General features: G+C 39.8%; 1 protein-coding gene across 3 annotated transcripts in view; it reads left to right on the top strand.

Annotated features, from left to right (window-relative positions):
• The window catches only part of SGCD (sarcoglycan delta), a 1,076,456-nt gene that overhangs the window by 393,139 nt on the left and 665,011 nt on the right, over positions 1 to 18,306 (top strand). Inside the window, exon 3 of one of the 3 annotated variants that reach the window (XM_018050121.1) lies at positions 9,371 to 9,455. The exons of the other annotated variants lie outside the window; for them this stretch is intronic. The gene's annotated coding sequence lies outside the window, so the exon portion shown is untranslated. The remainder of the gene's footprint in view (positions 1 to 9,370; positions 9,456 to 18,306) is intronic. 3 annotated transcript variants of the gene reach the window in all.

Below are 18,306 nucleotides of genomic sequence, written 5' to 3'. Positions count from 1 at the left end.
CTTTTTCGCTCTCCTCTTTCACTTTCATCAGGAGGCTTTTTAGCTCCTCTTCACTTTCTGCCATAAGGGTGGCGTCATCTGCATATCTGAGGTTATTGATATTTCTCCCGGCAATCTTGATTCCAGCTTATGTTTCTTCCAGTCCAGTGTTTCTCATGAAGTACTCTGCATATAAGTTAAATAAGCAGGGTGACAATATACAGCCTTGACGTACTCCTTTTCCTATTTGGAACCAGTCTGTTGTTCCATGTCCAGTTCTAACTGTTGCTTCCTGACCTGCATACAGATTTCTCAAGAGGCAGGTCAGGTGGTCTGAATTCCCATCTCTTTCAGAACTTTCCACAGTTTATTGTGATCCACACAGTCAAAGACACAGGCTAAATGTGCTTACCTTTGACTGTCCATGGACCTGTGCTCAGGTCCCCATTGCAAAACTCAGTGCCTCTTCTGGCCACCAACATGATCTGGTCACCATCAAGGGTAGAGGACAAAATGAATCGAAGCTCCAAGCCTTTGGGGTGCTTCACTGTTAGAAGACCAATGAAGAAATTCAAGACGGCAACCAGAAAGCATTAAACTTTCAGTGCAGGACCTTTCTCAGTGCATGTTCTTTGTGACTCTGCTGGACAGAAGCCCGTGAAGCTGGCCTGACTCCTGGGTTTCTGACTTAAGTTTCTTGGTAAACTTTGGGGCCCTTTGCTGTGATGAGGCAAGAATGAAAACTATCCAGTTTGCAAGAGGAAATCAGGTCTTCAGTTTGACAAAGCTAAATTCCAGATGCCTTTGATGTAGCTGGGGAAAGATGTCAAAGAAGCAATTGGAAATCTAAGTCTAGAGCTTTTAGAAGTTCTGGTGGCTTTGAAATGTTCAGGGTCATAACCTAATCATCCTGTTAACTCTTTCTCACAAAAGTAAAGTGCAGCTCCAGACATCTGGATGTTTGGATTCTAGGTAAACAAAGATTTTCTGTGGTGGAATATCTCACACCTTTTAGTAAACCTCTGTATTTATTTGACCATGGCATTCATGAATTTCCAAAGGCCTTGCCTTTTCATATCTTTGCCTATATTCACAATTCCATTTCTTTTGACTGTTGCAATTTCCAAATAGTATTTTTGTTTCTCAAGAAAAAAATAACTCTCCAATTATTCTGATCTTCAGTGTATGTGATTCTATATTGTGTTATAAATGCACAACGAGGGACACTAGAATCTTCTTTCTCTTAAAATATAATCAAAATGTGCAGCTGGGCTAGATCGTTTTGCCTTAAATATAGTTTAAACTTGAAAACTCTGGGCAACACGCTTGTTATTTGTGTATGTGTGTTTTTTCTTTTTCCATAAATATGTTTCAAAATGAAGCTATTTCAACCACTCACCCTTCCCCTGTTTTATGTGAAAAGGAGTCAAGAGTACAAGAGTTCTGTGCTAAAACGAGTTACAAGATGTTTGCCTACCGGTGATATGTGAGAAAAACCTTCCTCTAGTGCTTTGCCTGTAGCAGTATCTGGCTCCATGTATCTGTTTTCCTCCCCTAGATGGATTCAGCCCCTAGATAGTTCTTTTTTTAAAATTTCTTTTCTTTTAAAGGACAAAGTAAGTTAGTGCCTGATAGAACCTGCAGAGATGTGTTATAACTGTGGTTCCTTGTTAAGGTGTGACTGTTGTCCTTTACCTGTAGGCAAGACACTTCTAAATTGGGTCTCTTCAAGATGACATCAGAGAAAACTAGGAACATGTTTATCAGAAGCTCTGGATTTTATGCCGTCTCCACCTCCAGTTAATGCTGCAGGCATTCCACTGAGAACGGGGGGCGTAATTAGAAATTATGTTAGAGAGAAATCTCTTCTTATAGATAAATATGGATCTTAAGATTGTCATCTGTATTCACCCTGTTACAGTGGCCCAGTTTAAAGGAATACATCTGTCTCGTACCTTTACTATTGTTAGATGGTAAAGAAAGGATGTTTCAGGGGACCATGTTTAGACTTTATATTTTACAGGGAACTTCCCTAAAGAACTGAATTTATCTGACGTCAGATTTAAACAAGCAGGATGCCTTGTAAATACGAATCATTCAGTAAATACCCATAAGACTTCAACTGGGCATGATTTGAAGAGTCAGAGCTATACACTCTAGCTCAACAACCCAGAAGGAATCTGAAAAGTTAATTCAGCATACAGGTAATAAAAGTTGCCATAAAAAAGCATGGTATTAGGAGCTTAGTGGCATAAAAAAAAAATAGGTAGAAAATCAACTCTGACTCATAAGAATTTAAAGAATACTAAAGCATACAAAATTCATTAGAATTAAATTCTGTTTCAAAATCAGAATAAAATGTATAAATCACTTACTCTAACATTTTACTTCTATAAATGACAACATGCACTACACTCATCAAAATGAGTAACAAAGTTGAGGTTAGACTATGTTCCGCAGCAAGTATTCATTTTAATTCTGTCAACTGGGCTTTCTTTGAAAGTGGCTTTAAGAGTGTTCTTATTGCAGTATCCATGGAATGTGATAATTGATGCCGACTTAGCAACCCACTCCAGTGCTCTTGCCTGGAGAATCCCAGGGACGGGGGAGCCTGGTGGGCTGCCGTCTGTGGGGTCGCACAGAGTCGGACACGACTGAAGCGACTTAGTAGTAGCAGTAGTAGTAGTAGGGTAAGAGGTGGTCAAAGCAGTTTTATCAATAGGGAGGAAACTAGCTTATAACCAAGTAGGTTTGAAACAATTGTTATTGTTGTTGTTCAGTCACCAATCGTGTCTGACTCTGTTTTGACACCATGGATTGCAGCATGTCAGGCTCCTTTGTCCTCCACTACCTCCTGGAGTTTGCTCAAATTCATGTACATTGAGTCAGTGATGCCATCCAACCATCTCATCCTCTGCTTCATCCTCCTCTTGCCTTCAATCTTTCCCAGCATCAGGGTCTTTACTAATAAGTCAGTTCTTCGCATCAGGTGTTCAAAGCATGAGAGCTTCTGTTTCAGCATCAGTCCTTCCAATGAATATTCAGGGTTGACTTCCCTTATGATTGACTGGTTTGATCTTCTTGCTGTCTAAGGGACTCTCAAGAGTCTTCTCAGCACTTCAGCTGGAAAGCATCAGTTCTTCAGTGCTCAGTCCTGAGGTTTGAAAGACTGGGTGATGTAAGCACTGCCCAGAAAATGACCCTGCTTCTGACCAGGCCTTTAGATATAATTCCATTTTATATTAAAAGTAGTGTTATACATTACCATGAGGCTACAATTAGCATTAGCCACACTGTGAGAAATTTGGGAAGACAAAGTAGATGTTTTAAAAAGATATATGAAGAAAAAAGCTGAAGAGAGAGAAACTTAGATTAAGAGACTTAAAAACATTGAGCTTCAGACTTTAATTACTAGGCATAGGAATCACCTGGTATCTGGTTATGATGCATTTCTGCCTGAGGTGGTCTGGGTAGGGTGGGGATTGGCTGAGGTTCTGCATATCTGACAAGCTCCCAGGGAGCCCAGGGTGCTACATCCAGACTACACTTTGAGGAGGTAAGATATAGTAGACAAGCCAACTCAGAGCAATATATAGACCTAAATTTCATCCTGATTCAAACACTTAACCAAGGAAAGATTCATGAGAAAGTGGAAATCTGAACACTAAATATGGGTGTATTATGATATGAACTGCCCATATTTAGTGTTCGTATTTCCACTTTGATATGAACTATTGTTAAACTTGCAGGTGAAATACTGGTATTAGATCATGACTAATGAAAAGCTCATTTATTTTATAAAAGTACGTAATGAACTTTTTCCAGTTGAAATGCTCTGGTGTCTAGGATGGCTTCAAAATAACCTGGAATAAGGGAGTACGTGGGTTGGAGTATGGATGAAAAATAAGTTTAGTCACGAATTATTAATTGTGCGGGGTTATGGGAGTGATTGGGGGCAGGAGGAAAAGGGGACGACAGAGGATGATGAGATGGCTGGATGGTATCACTGACTCAATGGATGTGAGTCTGAGTGAACTCCGGGAGTTGGTGATGGACAGGGAGGCCTGGCGTGCTGTGATTCATGGGGTCGCAAAGAGTCGGACATGACTGAGCGACTGAACTGGAAGTTTTGACACTAGTCTGCCTACTTTTGTATCTTTTTGAAATTTTCCATGAGAAAAATTATTTTGTAACTATCTATTGTCCATGCATAGAAAAAAAAAAGGAAAAAACAACTAGAAGTCTATTCTACAAAATTTAATGGTAGTTATTGGTCATTTTTATTTTCTTCTTTGTGCTGCCCCATGGTTTCTAAATTTCTACAAGTCTCTGTTATTTTTAAAATCAATACCATTGTTTTTTTCTGGACTGGCCACTCATTACTGGCCCAGCTGAAAGTGTTTAGGCTTGACAAGCAAAACCAAGCCCCACCTGGAAGAAAACAGGTGAAATGAATTAAGCTAGTTTTCCAGTAAAGAGAGAGAGAAACCAGGAAGGGGATAGCACATTTCTTTAGCTCCTTCCTCTGCTGAAGGAAACTTATACTGTGAGAAGAGGCTATGTGGTCTTTTGCAAGGTTGAAGCCTTAGAACTAAGGGCTTGAGAGGTGTGGGATAAAAGTCTGGGACATCTTGAGTCAGGCTATTTTAAACTTTTGTCAGAAAAAGTGCCTTAGAAATCCCTGCTTACAGCAAGCATCAGATCCTGCGAGATTGGAGCACCACGTGAATTTGGCCTTCTTACTACGTGTGGTTTGCCAGTGGCTCTGTGACAAGTGCAAGGTAAAAGACTAATGATTTTAAGCCACATAGGCTTTAGACATAACAAAGTTTGGGTGCAAATCCTAGCTGTTCCCCTTAGCTGCTCCGAAGCATTGACAAAGTGGTTTGCCTTCTTTAAGCCTGTATTTCCCCATTTGTAAAACAAAGAAACAACAAGGCCACTTCAGAGGCTTAAAAGTGCAATGCCTAGAAAGAGTACATATGCAATAAATAGAAGTTATTCTTGTGGTTATTGCCAGTAGAAAATAAAATATTCACGCCAGCCATTTGAACCAATCTTTGAAGGGTTTCCCACTTTGTTACCTTTTTATCTTTTACTTTCTCCTTTTTAGCTGTTAATGGACTTCAGGCTTGACTATTTCCCCAAAGGAGTGCTGAAATGTTCTCAAACTATCAGTTATCTTTATGCATATGGTTGTCACAAAACTACTCAGGTCATACATTCTCCCACGATGCTCCTGAATAGTGGATAAAATCCTGTGTGAAATGGAAACTCATGTTAAAGAAGAATTGCCCTGGATGTTGTAAGTATAGACTTGGGAAAAATATTTTTTGTACTAAAAAATAGTGAAAGTGAAGTCGCTCAGTCATGTCCGACTCTTTGTGACCCCATGGACTGTAGCCTACCAGGCTCCTCCGTCCATGGGATTCTCCAGGCAAGAATACTGGAGTGGATTGCCATTTCCTTCTCCAGGGGATCTTCCCAGCCCAAGGATTGAACCCAGGTCTCCTGCATTACAGGCAGACGCTTTACCTTCTGAGCCACCAGGGAAGCCCCCAAAATAAAAGTAGGGCATATGAATTTTGATGAAATGCATCTAAGTGATGTAACAGAAAATTGATGTTGCTCTTTTTTGGAAGCAAAACAAAACCATAAGATAGAGCCACTGAGATGTGGGTTTATTCTGTATGGGCCCTAAGCCTAACATGGCCATTTCGTACCGCTGGGTCAGCTGGCTTGATTTGTCTTTGCCTTACACCTGGACTCTCAGGTGAATTGCTTTAAAATCTGCTCATTTCACAACTTCATCGTCATCTAAACCAAAATACTAGTCTTATAAACACATTTTACATTTGTGTGATTATTTTCAGTAGAAAATAAAATATCCTATAAAAGTGTGTCTAAAAGAATTGTAACTTCTGCAAAGAAAGCACCTTTTTTTGCTAAAATTGTCCAAGAGTTCATCCATGTTATTACAAACTATAGAGGCTATGCCTAAATTATTCTTCAATGCCAAGAGAGTAGAAATATTACCGTTAGCTGAAGATCCTGAATTTTTTTTAAAAAAAAATCCAAAATTAACAAAAAGCATAACTGGGAAAAATGACACTGTAACTAGGGTTAATGAAATCTGTTATGTCCTGCTTGCTTCCTGATTTCTTTCAGGATTTACTTGTTCTCAGGCTTGACCCTGGAAGGTTAAATCAAATCTTGCCCCAGAATAGCAAATCTAGAGACATGGCTTTCTCACATCTGCTAGTATGTGAACTTGTTGTTTTCAGTGTATACAGTGGATGAAGTAAAAGAAAAGCATGTTATTTGCCAGAAAAGTTGTCCTATCTATCAGTGGAGGCTGGAGGAAGCCAGCACCATGCGTGTTATATTTAGTAGAGTACAGGTACTTAACAGCTGTATCTTACACCCCTTCACTGCCTACCTGCTATTGTAGACAAAAGAAAAAATAGCTAAAGGATGTATTGAAATTCATAGAATAGAACTGGCATCCCATGAAATCAGGATCCACATAGCTTTAGTTTCTGCCTTAAGGCTGGGAGGGAAAGATCTAAAAATGAACCACGGCATGAATGTTAATGAATTGGACCCCTGAGTTGAAATAAAGCTATTTTCAGGAGGTGGTGTTAAAATATAGGAATTGGAGTATAAATTTGTGCTCTACCAGGTGGTAGTAGAACAATGCATAAATTGCTGTTAAATAATTGGTAAGAAATAGCTAGGAGCAGGAGAAATTTATTTTTAATATAAAGGAACACTGAGAAGTACACCAAGAACTCTCCAATGGGTTATCTGGATCATTTCGGATAGATTCCATAGATGATCTGACAGATTTGGGGACATGTGTTGGGGCACTCTTCCAATCTACATCAAATTGCGTTACAGGGTAATGCCATCACAGAGAATTGCAGCTGAAAGACATTTGGTAATAATCTGTCCTAGGGAGTTTAAATTTTTATTAACTGATAGAATTCTTTAAAAATATTGATCAGTGAATATCAGATCATTATGTTGGACACCTGAGACTAATCAAATCTTATATCGATTATACCTAAATTAAAAAGAAAAATCATTGAAACCATTGTCTAACCAACACACTTCCTTTTTCAACCTTCCTGTCCACCTGCAGTGGTATGAAATGCCTCTTCAGCTATAAAATTATATATGGATGTAATGTCCCCTCCTTCCCTTTTACTAATTTTATGAGTGAAATTCAAGAGACTGGCTTGTAGAAAATTTCATCAGGGTGTAGATAGTAAAGTTAGGATGAGATGGCATGTCTCCTGTATTTCATCAGATCTTACCTTCATTACATCCCTTTATCACCCAAGAACTCTATTCTACTGGTATTGGGCAAGGATAATATGACACAGGAATTTCTGATGAATTTTGGTGGGTGGAAAGAAAAATGGTGTTCAAGGGAGTCTTATTACAAACTCTTCATATTATTCCAAATATGAGGTGATTAACATGGGTATTGGGTGATAGGGTTATGAACAGTACAAAATGTTTGACAGAGAAAATCTCACAGAGGCAGAGTTAATGAGGTGTCACGGCTGGCTAGAATAATTAGAAGACTCCACTGGATCATCTTCTTTTTCGTCATTTTCAATGTGCCACTCATTTCCCAGTTTACACTGATCTCTGTGATGACAATCTGAATAGCAATTCAAAGGCTGTTGTAGCCTTTGGGGCTTGACAGAATTCTATACTGATTGGTTTGTCTTTCAAATCTGAGATCTTCTCCAGATTTGTCTTTTTCACGGGCAAAATATCATAGACCAGTAGGACTTCTTTTGGCTTTGGGTGCTTGTTTTAAAACAAAATAAGCTTGTTTAAAATGAAAGAAGCTCCAGGAAGGAGCAGAACTTTTTTGGGTGGGGTCAGTGTGCTGAAACAGGGAGAGAGTTAGGTCCCTTGGAAAATTGATGAGGTCATTCTGTGCCATTTCTGTTTTGTCATGGTTGCTTCATCTCACAGATTTCTCTTTGTATTCTTTTTTCCTTCCTCTGTATGTCTTCAGTCCGACACAACAGGAGGGTTTTGCCTCCTCTTTCACTGATATTTTTTGTTATTTTTTTCCTAACAGCTTGTGGAAATAATCTTCGTTTTTACTCTTCCAAATAAGTTTATTTCGTTTACCATAATTTTAAGTAGTGTATAGAATAAAACTTTACCACCTTCTTCAGCTCAAAATAAACCTCCTAACACAATGGGGGATTCAAAAGCATTCCTAAGAAATCTGGTGAGGATGGAAGAGAGGAAAATAGGCATTCTACTGAAGCAGTGTCAAAGACTGAAACCAGTCCCCAGACTTCCTTAGAATTGCTAGCTAGCTGTGTGATAAAGTTTGGTCTATTTGGTATTACTTTATGGTTTAACATATGTATTACATCAGCAGTAGATAATCCTATTTTCCCCCAATTCCATCTCACCTTTCAGATATTTGAATTTTTATTCAAACTTTTCTCGGTTTTGCAATGATGGAGTTCTGAACTTGGGCCCTGTGTATCTGGGTAATAAGCTTCAAACTTTTTTTTTTTTTTTTTTTAATAGGGTATGTAACAGGTTGCATTTGGGCATTTGCTAGAGACTTTCTTTGCTGTACTTCCTGGGCTTCCAAATAAGATGTGCAATGACTTTACAGAGGAACCAGGGAGTAAAATAGCTGTCATCTCTTCACTCAGAGAAGGCAATGGCAACCCACTCCAGTACTCTTGCCTGGAAAATCCCATGGACAGAGGAGCCTGGTGGGCTGCAGTCCATGGAGTCGCTGAGTCCAACATGACTGAGGACTTCACTTTCACTTTTCACTTTCATGCATTGGAGAAGGAAATGGCAACCGACTCCAGTGTTCTTGCCTGGAGAATCCCAGGGACAGCGGAGCCTGGTAGGCTGCAGTCTATGGGGTCGCAGAGTCGGACATGACTGACGCGACTTAGCAGCAGCAGCAGCATCTATTCACTGCTTACCGTGGGCTCAACACCAGGCCAAATGCTTTACATGTAATATGTTTGTTCATAATTCTAAGACTGTTGGGAAAATATAATTATTAATTCCATTTTATGTTTGGGGAAATTTATGTTTCAGACAGGTAAGTTGATCAAGTCATACAGCTAGTTTCTTGGCCTGGGTTCTCCTTTAAGCAATCTCCAGGGAAATGACTACCTGGAGCAGGAGTAAAGTAACAAGGAGTGAAGGAGAGAACCAATATGTGACTTGTTACTGATTTGTACACCGATAGTAAGTTTATTGTTCAGATTTGCTGGAAGGATAGTTTGAGGAGCTTTTTAGAAAATGCATCTTAAAACCTTAAAGCCTAGGGGATGAAAGGGAAACATTTACTCATTGGCTGTTGTCCTACTCTGACTTCTAGATTATGCATTTCTGAGTGCCAGTGGGTCCCACTGAGGTCTCCCATCGCATCGTCAGTGAATTCCTGGGACAAGTACTTGGACTAGGTATGTGTCTAGGGCCCAAAGGAAGATGCTGTCAGTGTGCACCACTGTGAAGCTGGATGGAGCCTGCTTAAAACTGATTGTTCCAGCAAACAGTAGAATCAGGGGTGGATGAGAAGTTGAGTGCTGATTCAGAGGAGGAACCAGAGCTGGATCCCAAAGGAGCCAAATTCTGAACCCAAGCCAGTCTGTTTCTAAAACATGCTGACTTTGCCACCATCCACTGTGATCTTCAAATGCAATATTGGACTCATTAGGTGTGTTCTTTTGGGGTCTGTTTTAAGCATGTGACCATCTTTCTTGATGGAAAAGAATGCCTTGACTAATGTAGCAGAAGTGAAGTTCATCTTTAGCAGTTCTCAATATCTTTGCTTCCTTTCCCCCTCTTTGCTGCTCTTGGGCCCTGCTGTTTCAGTACCCATTTGGTCCACTCTTGTGTAATGGGCATCACACCTGTAATCCATCCCTTCTTTTATGAGCATATCTGTTGCAATCAAAATAGGAGGATGGAGAAGCCAGGAATTTTAATGAAACCTGTATTTTAAATATTCTTCTCCCTTGCAGGGTGTGGCCTTGACCCAAGCATTTCCTGTCTTCTGAGCCTGAATTTATTTGCCCAAGAAGAGATATAATATTTGCATGATAGGATTATGTATGAAAGGGGAAAGGTAGAAGGGGGAAAATGTCTCTGAAAACACCTGGATAACTGCCCTCCTTACCCCCTCCCTCATTTTGTCCTCTTACAGATCTTAAGGGGACCTACACCCATTAAGCATATTTCAAATAAGATATATGTCTTTTGTGACTTCTCTCTGATGGTATTTGGCTCCGTTCTCCTGAACAGAAAATACATAGTAAGAATAAGTCACCATTTGGCAAACTCCTTCCTGTTTTTAAGACCCATCTCGGATGTCAGGTCTCTATGAAGCCCCCTTCCCTCCATCGATACCACAGTCAATTGCCCATTTCCGGCTTTTCCCAGTAATTTTTCTCTCTAACTCCAGCCTTCTGTTCTCTTATGGGGATTGAAGGAGGACAGTTCAGCAATAACATGTTCAGGGCCAAATAAATCCCAGATAGTATTCAATTTATTCTTTAGGATAAAAGTTTCTTACCAAACTCAGAATCCAGAGCAGTAGGAATATGGAAGTGTCTTCTCTGGCCTATCAGCTTGTCCCCAAGTGCCAGTCACTATTTGGGAGCCCTCATCGTCCAGTCTTGAGGTTTGTCATCTAGTACTCCCTGCCCTTACATACACTGTACTAGGTCAGAAGAGAGTCTTCCTTTCACCCTCCTCTGTACAGTCTTGAATCTTCATTTGCTTTCCTGACTCCTCAACCCCACCCTATACCTTAGCATCTTCTACTTGTCTTTTTTCCATTAATCAACAAAATGTTTTATTATATTGGTGAACTTATAAAAAGTTATAAGCATATATTGTTTTTAAATTCTTTTCAAAAATTAATAAAATAATTGCATATTAAACAACTCCCACCAAAATATATGAATTATTTGAACATTAAATATACAAAAGTGATGATTATTGTTGATATATTTAACATTTTTTTTATTGGTGTACTGGCCACAGCTCTCTCAGGTACTATACTTCAAGTGTTTCCCTGAAGAGTATTTTTAAAATATGATCTTAATTTTTTAAAAATATAATTGCCTGCAGTCTTCATCAAAGATGCATCTTATACTTTTTTTTTCCTCTACTTTCTAAGAATTGGCATCTCCTGTAATCCAGCCTCCCTCTGCATCTTAGCACACTGTGCTCGCAGGACTTTTCAGCCTGGTCAGTTTCTGTTCCTGGACAGAGCAGCACAAAGACAGATGTTTTTTGTTTTAATGTGATTTCTAAAAATTCTGTGGTTTGGCCTCAGAATAAAGCATCTAAAAGACAACCAATATTAATGAAGTTATGAAAACTAACTTCTTACTGTCATTTTAACTAAACCTTCTCATATAAATATCTGGTTATGTTTTCCAGCCTTGAGTTGAATTAACAAAAAGACAACCTCTCCACCCAAAAACCCCTTTCTGTTATCTTATTCTGGGAAAGTGCCAAACTTTCGGGAAGGCAATAGAATAGAAACAATTTGGGGCCTTTTTCCTCTTGGAGTATCTTGCTGTACTATTATCATTCACATTTTTTCTTTATTAGAGAATTGTATTAGCTATAAATTCACATACAGTTGTAGGAAATAATGCAGAAAGATCCCTTGTATACTTTTTCAAGTTTCATTCACTAGAATATTTTGCATAACATGTCTTAGAATTCACAAGAAGGATATTGACATTGATATACTCTGCTGCTGCTAAGTCGCTTCAGTCGCGTCCGACTCTGTGCGACCCCATAGACGGCAGCCCACCAGGCTCCTCTGTCCCTGGGGTTCTCCAGGCAAGAACACTGGAGTGGGGTGCCATTTCCTTCTCCATGATACACTCTAGCAATCTTATTCAGATTTCTGCAGGTTTACTTGTACTCATGTGCACCTGTGTGTGCATATGTGTGCTAAGTGCTATACATTTTCATCACCTGGTTCATGGATCACTTTCACAGGCAAGACACTTAACATTTTCAATCTCACAGATGCTCTCGTGTTTCCCTTTTGTAACCATACCCACTTCTTCCCTCCACACCTCTGTATCTCACTCTCAGCAACCACCATACTGCCCTCCATTTTTGACAAATATTGTCATTTCAGAAGTGTCCGGTAAAATGAATATTTCAGTATGTGACCTTTTGTAATTAGCTTTAATTCAGCATAATTTCTTGCAGATTCATCCGAGTTGTTGTGTGTATCAAGTTGTTTCTTTTTATTACTGAGTCCTAGTCCATGGTGTGCAAGTTTGTTAAATGTTCATCCTTTGAAGAACAGCTGGTCTGATTCCAGTTTTTAGCTATTACAGATACAGCCACTATGAATATTCATGCACCAGTGTTTGTATAAACGTAAGTTTTCACTTGTTTGGAATATGCAAAGAGTGCATAAATGGAGTAAATGCCCAGGAGAACTGTTGTTGGGTCATATGATAGTTGCCTGTTTAATTTTTTATTTAAAAACAATTCAGAACTGTTTTTTCCAAAGCAGCTGTGACAGTTTAAAATGCCAGCAGCTATATGTGAGTCACCCAGATCTTCAACATCCTTGCCAGCAGTTGGTGTTGTCACAATTCTTTTTTAATTTTACAAATCTGATAGGTGGATAGTGTTATCTCACTGTGGTTTTATTTGTATTATAATGATGTTGAACATCTTTTCATTTGCTTGCTTGCCATCTGTATATCCTCTTCAGTGAAACTGTCTATCTGTTGTGGCCTTTTTCTAGTTGTATTGTTCTTTTAGTGTTGGGCTGTAAGACTTCTGTACATATTCAAGACACTAGTCTTTCCTTGAATATGTGATTTGCAAATATTTCCTATCAGTCTGTAGTTTGTCTTTTAGTCCTCTTTGCATAGAATTTCAAAGACCTAATGCGGTTTATTTTAATGAGTCCCATTTGACTAGTTTTTGTGTGTTGTGGTATAAAATTTAAGAACTCCTGTCCTAGTCCTATTTACAGATTTTTTCTCCTTTTTTTCCTAAAAGTTTTACAGGTTTGTTTTGCATTTCACTTTTTATGAGATAACATTGGTATAAGGTGTGAGGTTTAGATCATAATTCAATTTTTGCCTGTAGATGTTGAGTTGTTCCAGCAAAATTTGTTGAAAAGACTTCCCTTCCCTCCATTGAATTGGATTTCTTTGTCAAAAATCAATTGAGGATATCTTTATGGATTTATTCCTGTCTCTTCTATTCTGTGTCCATGTCCCCAATAACACAACATTGTCATGATTACTGTAGTTTTCTCAGAAACCTTAATTTCTGGTAGAATAACTCCCCCTACTCTTACTTCATTTGCTTTTTTTGTAAAGACAACTTTAGATGCTCAAGAGCCTGTGCCTTTTCAATTCAATTTTAGGAAAAAACAAAAACAACTTTGCTTGATGTTTGATAGGCATTGCTTTCAACCTATAGATACATTGGAGGAGAAATGACATCTTTCCTATGTTGAATATTTGAGTTCATGAATATAGTGTGTTTTTCCATTCGTTTAGGACTTCTTTTATTTCTTCATCAAAACTTTATAGAGTTTTTTTGTATACAAATGGTTCAGAGGTTAAAGCGTCTGCCCACAATGCAGGAGGCCTGGGTTCGATTCCTGGGTCGGGAAGATCCCCTGGAGAAGGAAATGGCAACCCACTCCAGTATTTTCGCCTGGAGAATCCCATGGATGGAGAAGCCTGGTGGGCTACAGCCCACAGGGTCGCAAAGAGTCGGACAGGACTGAGCGACTTCACTTTCACTTTCATAGTCTATACCAGTTTTACCTGTATATTTCTATATTTCTTTCTTTGAAGTGATTATAGGCGGTTATGTGTGTTTCAGTTTCTGCATGTAAATTTTTAGTATACAGGAATGTAATTGATTTTTAAAAATTTGTTCATTTTTGGCTGTGCTGGGCCTTGGTTGCTGTGCGCAGGCTTGCTCTAGTTGTGGCAAGCAGGGACTGTTCTCTGGCTGTGGTGTGCAGGCTTCACACTGAGGAAGCTGCTCTTGTTGCGGAGCACAGGCTGTAGGTGCGAGGGCTTCAGAGGTTGCAGCACACCGGTTTAGTTGCCCTGCAGCATGTGGAATCTTCTTGGACCAAGGATCAAACCTGTGTCCCCTGCGTTATCCATTGGACCACCAAGGAAGTCCATAGAAATGAAATAGATTTTTTTGTGCATATCTTATCAGTGACCTTATTGAACTCATTTATTACTTCCATTTTTTTTTTTTGAGAATCTTTGAGATTTTCTGTGTTGACAATATAATTTTGTCTTTTCCTTTACAACCTGCCTGCTCTTTATTTCTTCTTCTTGTGTTGTTGCAGTAGCTACACGTCCAGTACTGTGTTAAGCCATGGAGGGGAGCATTCAGCCTTTTACCATTAAGTATGATGTTAAATAGCTTTTTTTGATAGATGGTTTTTATCCACTTGAAGTTATCTCCCTTTATTCCTGATTTTTTAAAGAGTTTTTAAAATCAGAATTTGATGTTAGATTTAATCAAATGTTTTCATCTGTCATTTGGTATAATCATATCATTTTTGTTCTTTAACTTCTTTATATACTTGATTATATATATATATATAAATTTTTTTTTTGAAATACATCTCACTTGGTTCAGTTCAGTTCAGTCGCTCAGTCGTGTCCAACTCTTTGTGACCCCGTGAATCTCAGCACGCCAGGCCTCCCTGTCCATTACCAACTCCCGAAGGTAACTCAAACTCATGTCCATCGAGTCGGTGATGCCATCCAGCCATCTCATCCTCGGTCGTTCCCCTCTCCTCCTGCCCCCAATCCCTCCCAGCATCAGAGTCTTTTCCAATGAGTCAACTCTTCGCATGAGGTAGCCAAAGTATTGGAGTTTCAGCTTTAGCATCAGTCCTTCCAATGAACACCCAGGACTGATCTCCTTTAGGATGGACTGGTTGGATCTCCTTGCAGTCCAAGGGACTCTCAAGAGTCTTCTCCAACACCACAGTTCAAAAGCATCAATTCTTCGGCACTCAGCTTTCTTCACAGTCCAACTCTCACATTCATAAATGACCACTGGAAAAACCTTGACTAGCCTTGACTAGACGGACCTTTGTAAGCAAAGTAATGTCTCTGCTTTTGAATATGCTGTCTTGGTTGATCATAACTTTCCTTCCAAGGAGCCAGAGTCTTTTAATTTCATGGCTGCAATCACCATCTGCAGTAATTTTGGAGCCCCCCAAAATAAAGTCAGCCACTATTTTCACTGTATCCCACTTTATTTCCCATGAGGTGATGGGACCAGATGCCATGATCTTCGTTTTCTGAATGTTGAGCTTTAAGCCAACTTTTACACTCTCTCTTTCACTTTCATCAGAGGCTTTTTAGTTTTTCTTCACTTTCTGCCATAAGGGTGGTGTCATCTGCATATCTGAGGTTATTGATATTTCTCCTGGCAATCTTGATTCCAGCTTGTGTTTCTTCCTGCCCAGCATTTCTCATGATGTATTCTGCATATAAGTTAAATAAGCAGGGTGACAGTATACAGCCTTGACATACTCCTTTTCCTATTTGGAACCAGTCTGTTCTTCCTTGTCCGGTTCTAATTGTTGCTTCCTGACCTGGATATAGGTTTTTCAAGAGGGAGGTCAGGTGGTCTGGCATTCCCATCTCTTTCAGAATTTTCCACAGTTTATTGTGATCCACACAGTCAAAGGCTTTGGCATAGTCAATAAAGCAGAAATAGATGTTTTTCTGGAACTCTCTTGCTTTTTCCACGATCCAGCGGATGTTTGCAATTTGATCTCTGGTTCCTCTGCCTTTTCTAAATCCAGCTTGAACGTCTGGAAGTTCACGGTTCATGTATTGCTGAAGTCTGGCTTGGAGAATTTTGAGCATTACTTTACTAGCATGTGAGATGAGTGCAATTGTGTGATAGTTTGAGCATTCTTTGGCATTGCCTTTCTTTGGAATTGGAATGAAAACTGACCTTTTCCAGTCCTGTGGCCACTGCTGAGTTTTCCCAATTTGCTGGCATATTATGTGCAGCACTTTCACAGCATCATCTTTCAGGATTTGAAATAGCTCAACTGGAATTCCATCACCTCCACTAACTTTGTTCGTAGTGATGCTTCCTAAGGCCCACTTGACTTCACATTCCAGGATGTCTGGCTCTAGGTGAGTGATCACACCATCGTGATTCTCTGGGTCGTGAAGATCTTTTTGTACAGTTCTTCTGTGTGTTGTTGCCACCTCTTCTTAACATCTTCTGCTTTTATTAGGTCCATGCCATTTCTGTCCTTTATCGAGCCCATCTTTGCATGAAATGTTCCTTTGGTATCTCTGATTTCCTTGAAGATGTCTCCAGTCTTTCCCATTCTGTTGTTTTCCTCTATTTCTTTGCATTGATCACTGAGGAAGGGTTTCTTATCTCTCCTTGCTATTCTTTGGAACTCTGCATTCAGATGCTTATATCTTTCGTTTTCTCCTTTGCTTTTCACTTCTCTTCTTTTACCAGATATTTATAAGGCCTCCCCAGATAGCCATTTTGTTTTCTTGCATTTCTTTTCCATGGGGATGTTCTTGATCCCTGTCTCTTGTGCAGTGTCACAAACCTCCATCCATAGTTCATCAGGCACTCTCTCTATCAGATCTAGTCCCTTAAATCTATTTCTCACTTCCGCTGTATAATCATAAGGGATTTGATTTAGGTCATACCTGAAAGGTCTAGTGGTTTTTCCTGCATTCTTCCATTTTAGTCTGGATTTGGCAATAAGGAGTTCATGATCTGAACCACAGTCAGCTCCTGGTCTTGTTTTTGTGGACTGTATTGAGCTTCTCCATCTTTGGCTGCAAAGAATATAATCAATCTGATTTTGGTATTGACCATCTGGTGATGACCATGTATAGTCTTCTCTTGTGTTGTTGGAAGAGGGTGTTTGCTATGACCACTGTGTTCTCGTGGCAATACTTTTAGCCTTTGCCCTGCTTCATTCTGTACCTCAAGGCCAAATTTGCCTGTTACTCTGCATGTTCCTTGACTTCCTCCTTTTGCATTCCAGTCCCCTATAATGAAAAGGACATCTTTTTTGGGTGTTAGTTCTAAAAGGTCTGCTAGGTCTTCATAGAACCATTCAACTTAAGCTTGATCAGTGTTACTTGTTGGGGCATAGGCTTGAATTACCATGATATTGAATGGTTTGCCTTGGAAATGGACAGAGATCATTCTGTCATTTTTGAGATTGCATCCAAGCACTGCATTTCAGACTCTCTTGTTGACCATGATGGCTACTGCATTTCTTCTAAGGAATTCCTGCCCGCAGTAGTAGATATAATGGTCATCTGAGTTAAATTCACCCATTCCAGCCCATTTTAGTTTGATGATTCCTAGAATGTCGACATTCACTCTTGCCATCTCCTGTTTGACCACTTCCAATTTTCCTTGATTCATGGACCTAACATTCCAGGTTCCTATGCAATATTGCTCTTTAGAGTATTGGACCTTGCTTCTATCATGAGTCACATCCACAACTAGGTATTATTTTTGCTTTGGTTCCATCCCTTCATTCTTTCTGAAATTATTTCTCCACTGATCTCCAATAGCATATTAGGCACCTACTGACCTGGGGAGTTCCTCTTTCAGTATCCTATCATTTTGCCTTTTCATAGTGTTCATGGGGTTCTGAAGGCAAGAATACTGAAGTGGTTTGCCATTCCTTTCTCCAGTGGACCATATTCTGTCAGACCTCTCCACCATGACCTGTCCATCTTGGATGGCCCCAGAAGGCATGGCTTAGTTTCTTTGAATTAGACAAGGCTGTGTTCTGTGTGATCAGATTGGCTAGTTTTCTGTGATTATGTTTTCAGTGTGTCTGCCCTCTGATGCCCTCTCTCAGCACCTACCATCTTACTGGGGTTTCTCTTACCTTGGACGTGGGATATCTCTTCACAGCTGCTGCAGCAAAGCACTGCCACTGCTCCTTACTTTGGAGGAGATTGTCTCTCCTGACCTTGAACGTGGAGTAGGTCCTCTTGGCACTCCTGCACCCTCGTAGTTGCTGCTCCTTGGAGGTGAGGTAGCTTCTCTCGGCCGCGGGCCCTGACCTCAGACGTGGGGTTGCTCCTCTTGGCCCCCGCCCCTGACCTTAGATGTGAGATAGCTCCTCTTAGCTGCTCCTACGCTGTCACAGCCTGGTTCTCTTGGTCGCCGTCCCTGACCTTGGGCTACCCTTGACCTCACTTGGTTATCTTATGTTAATTCTTTTTACATATTGTTAGGGTTGGTTATTAT

Source organism: Capra hircus, chromosome 7, assembly GCF_001704415.2.
Source record: "Capra hircus breed San Clemente chromosome 7, ASM170441v1, whole genome shotgun sequence".
In the NCBI taxonomy this organism is placed as follows: domain Eukaryota; kingdom Metazoa; phylum Chordata; class Mammalia; order Artiodactyla; family Bovidae; genus Capra; species Capra hircus.
Note: the sequence above shows the minus strand (reverse complement) of the source record. Positions and strands in the feature narration are given on the sequence as shown.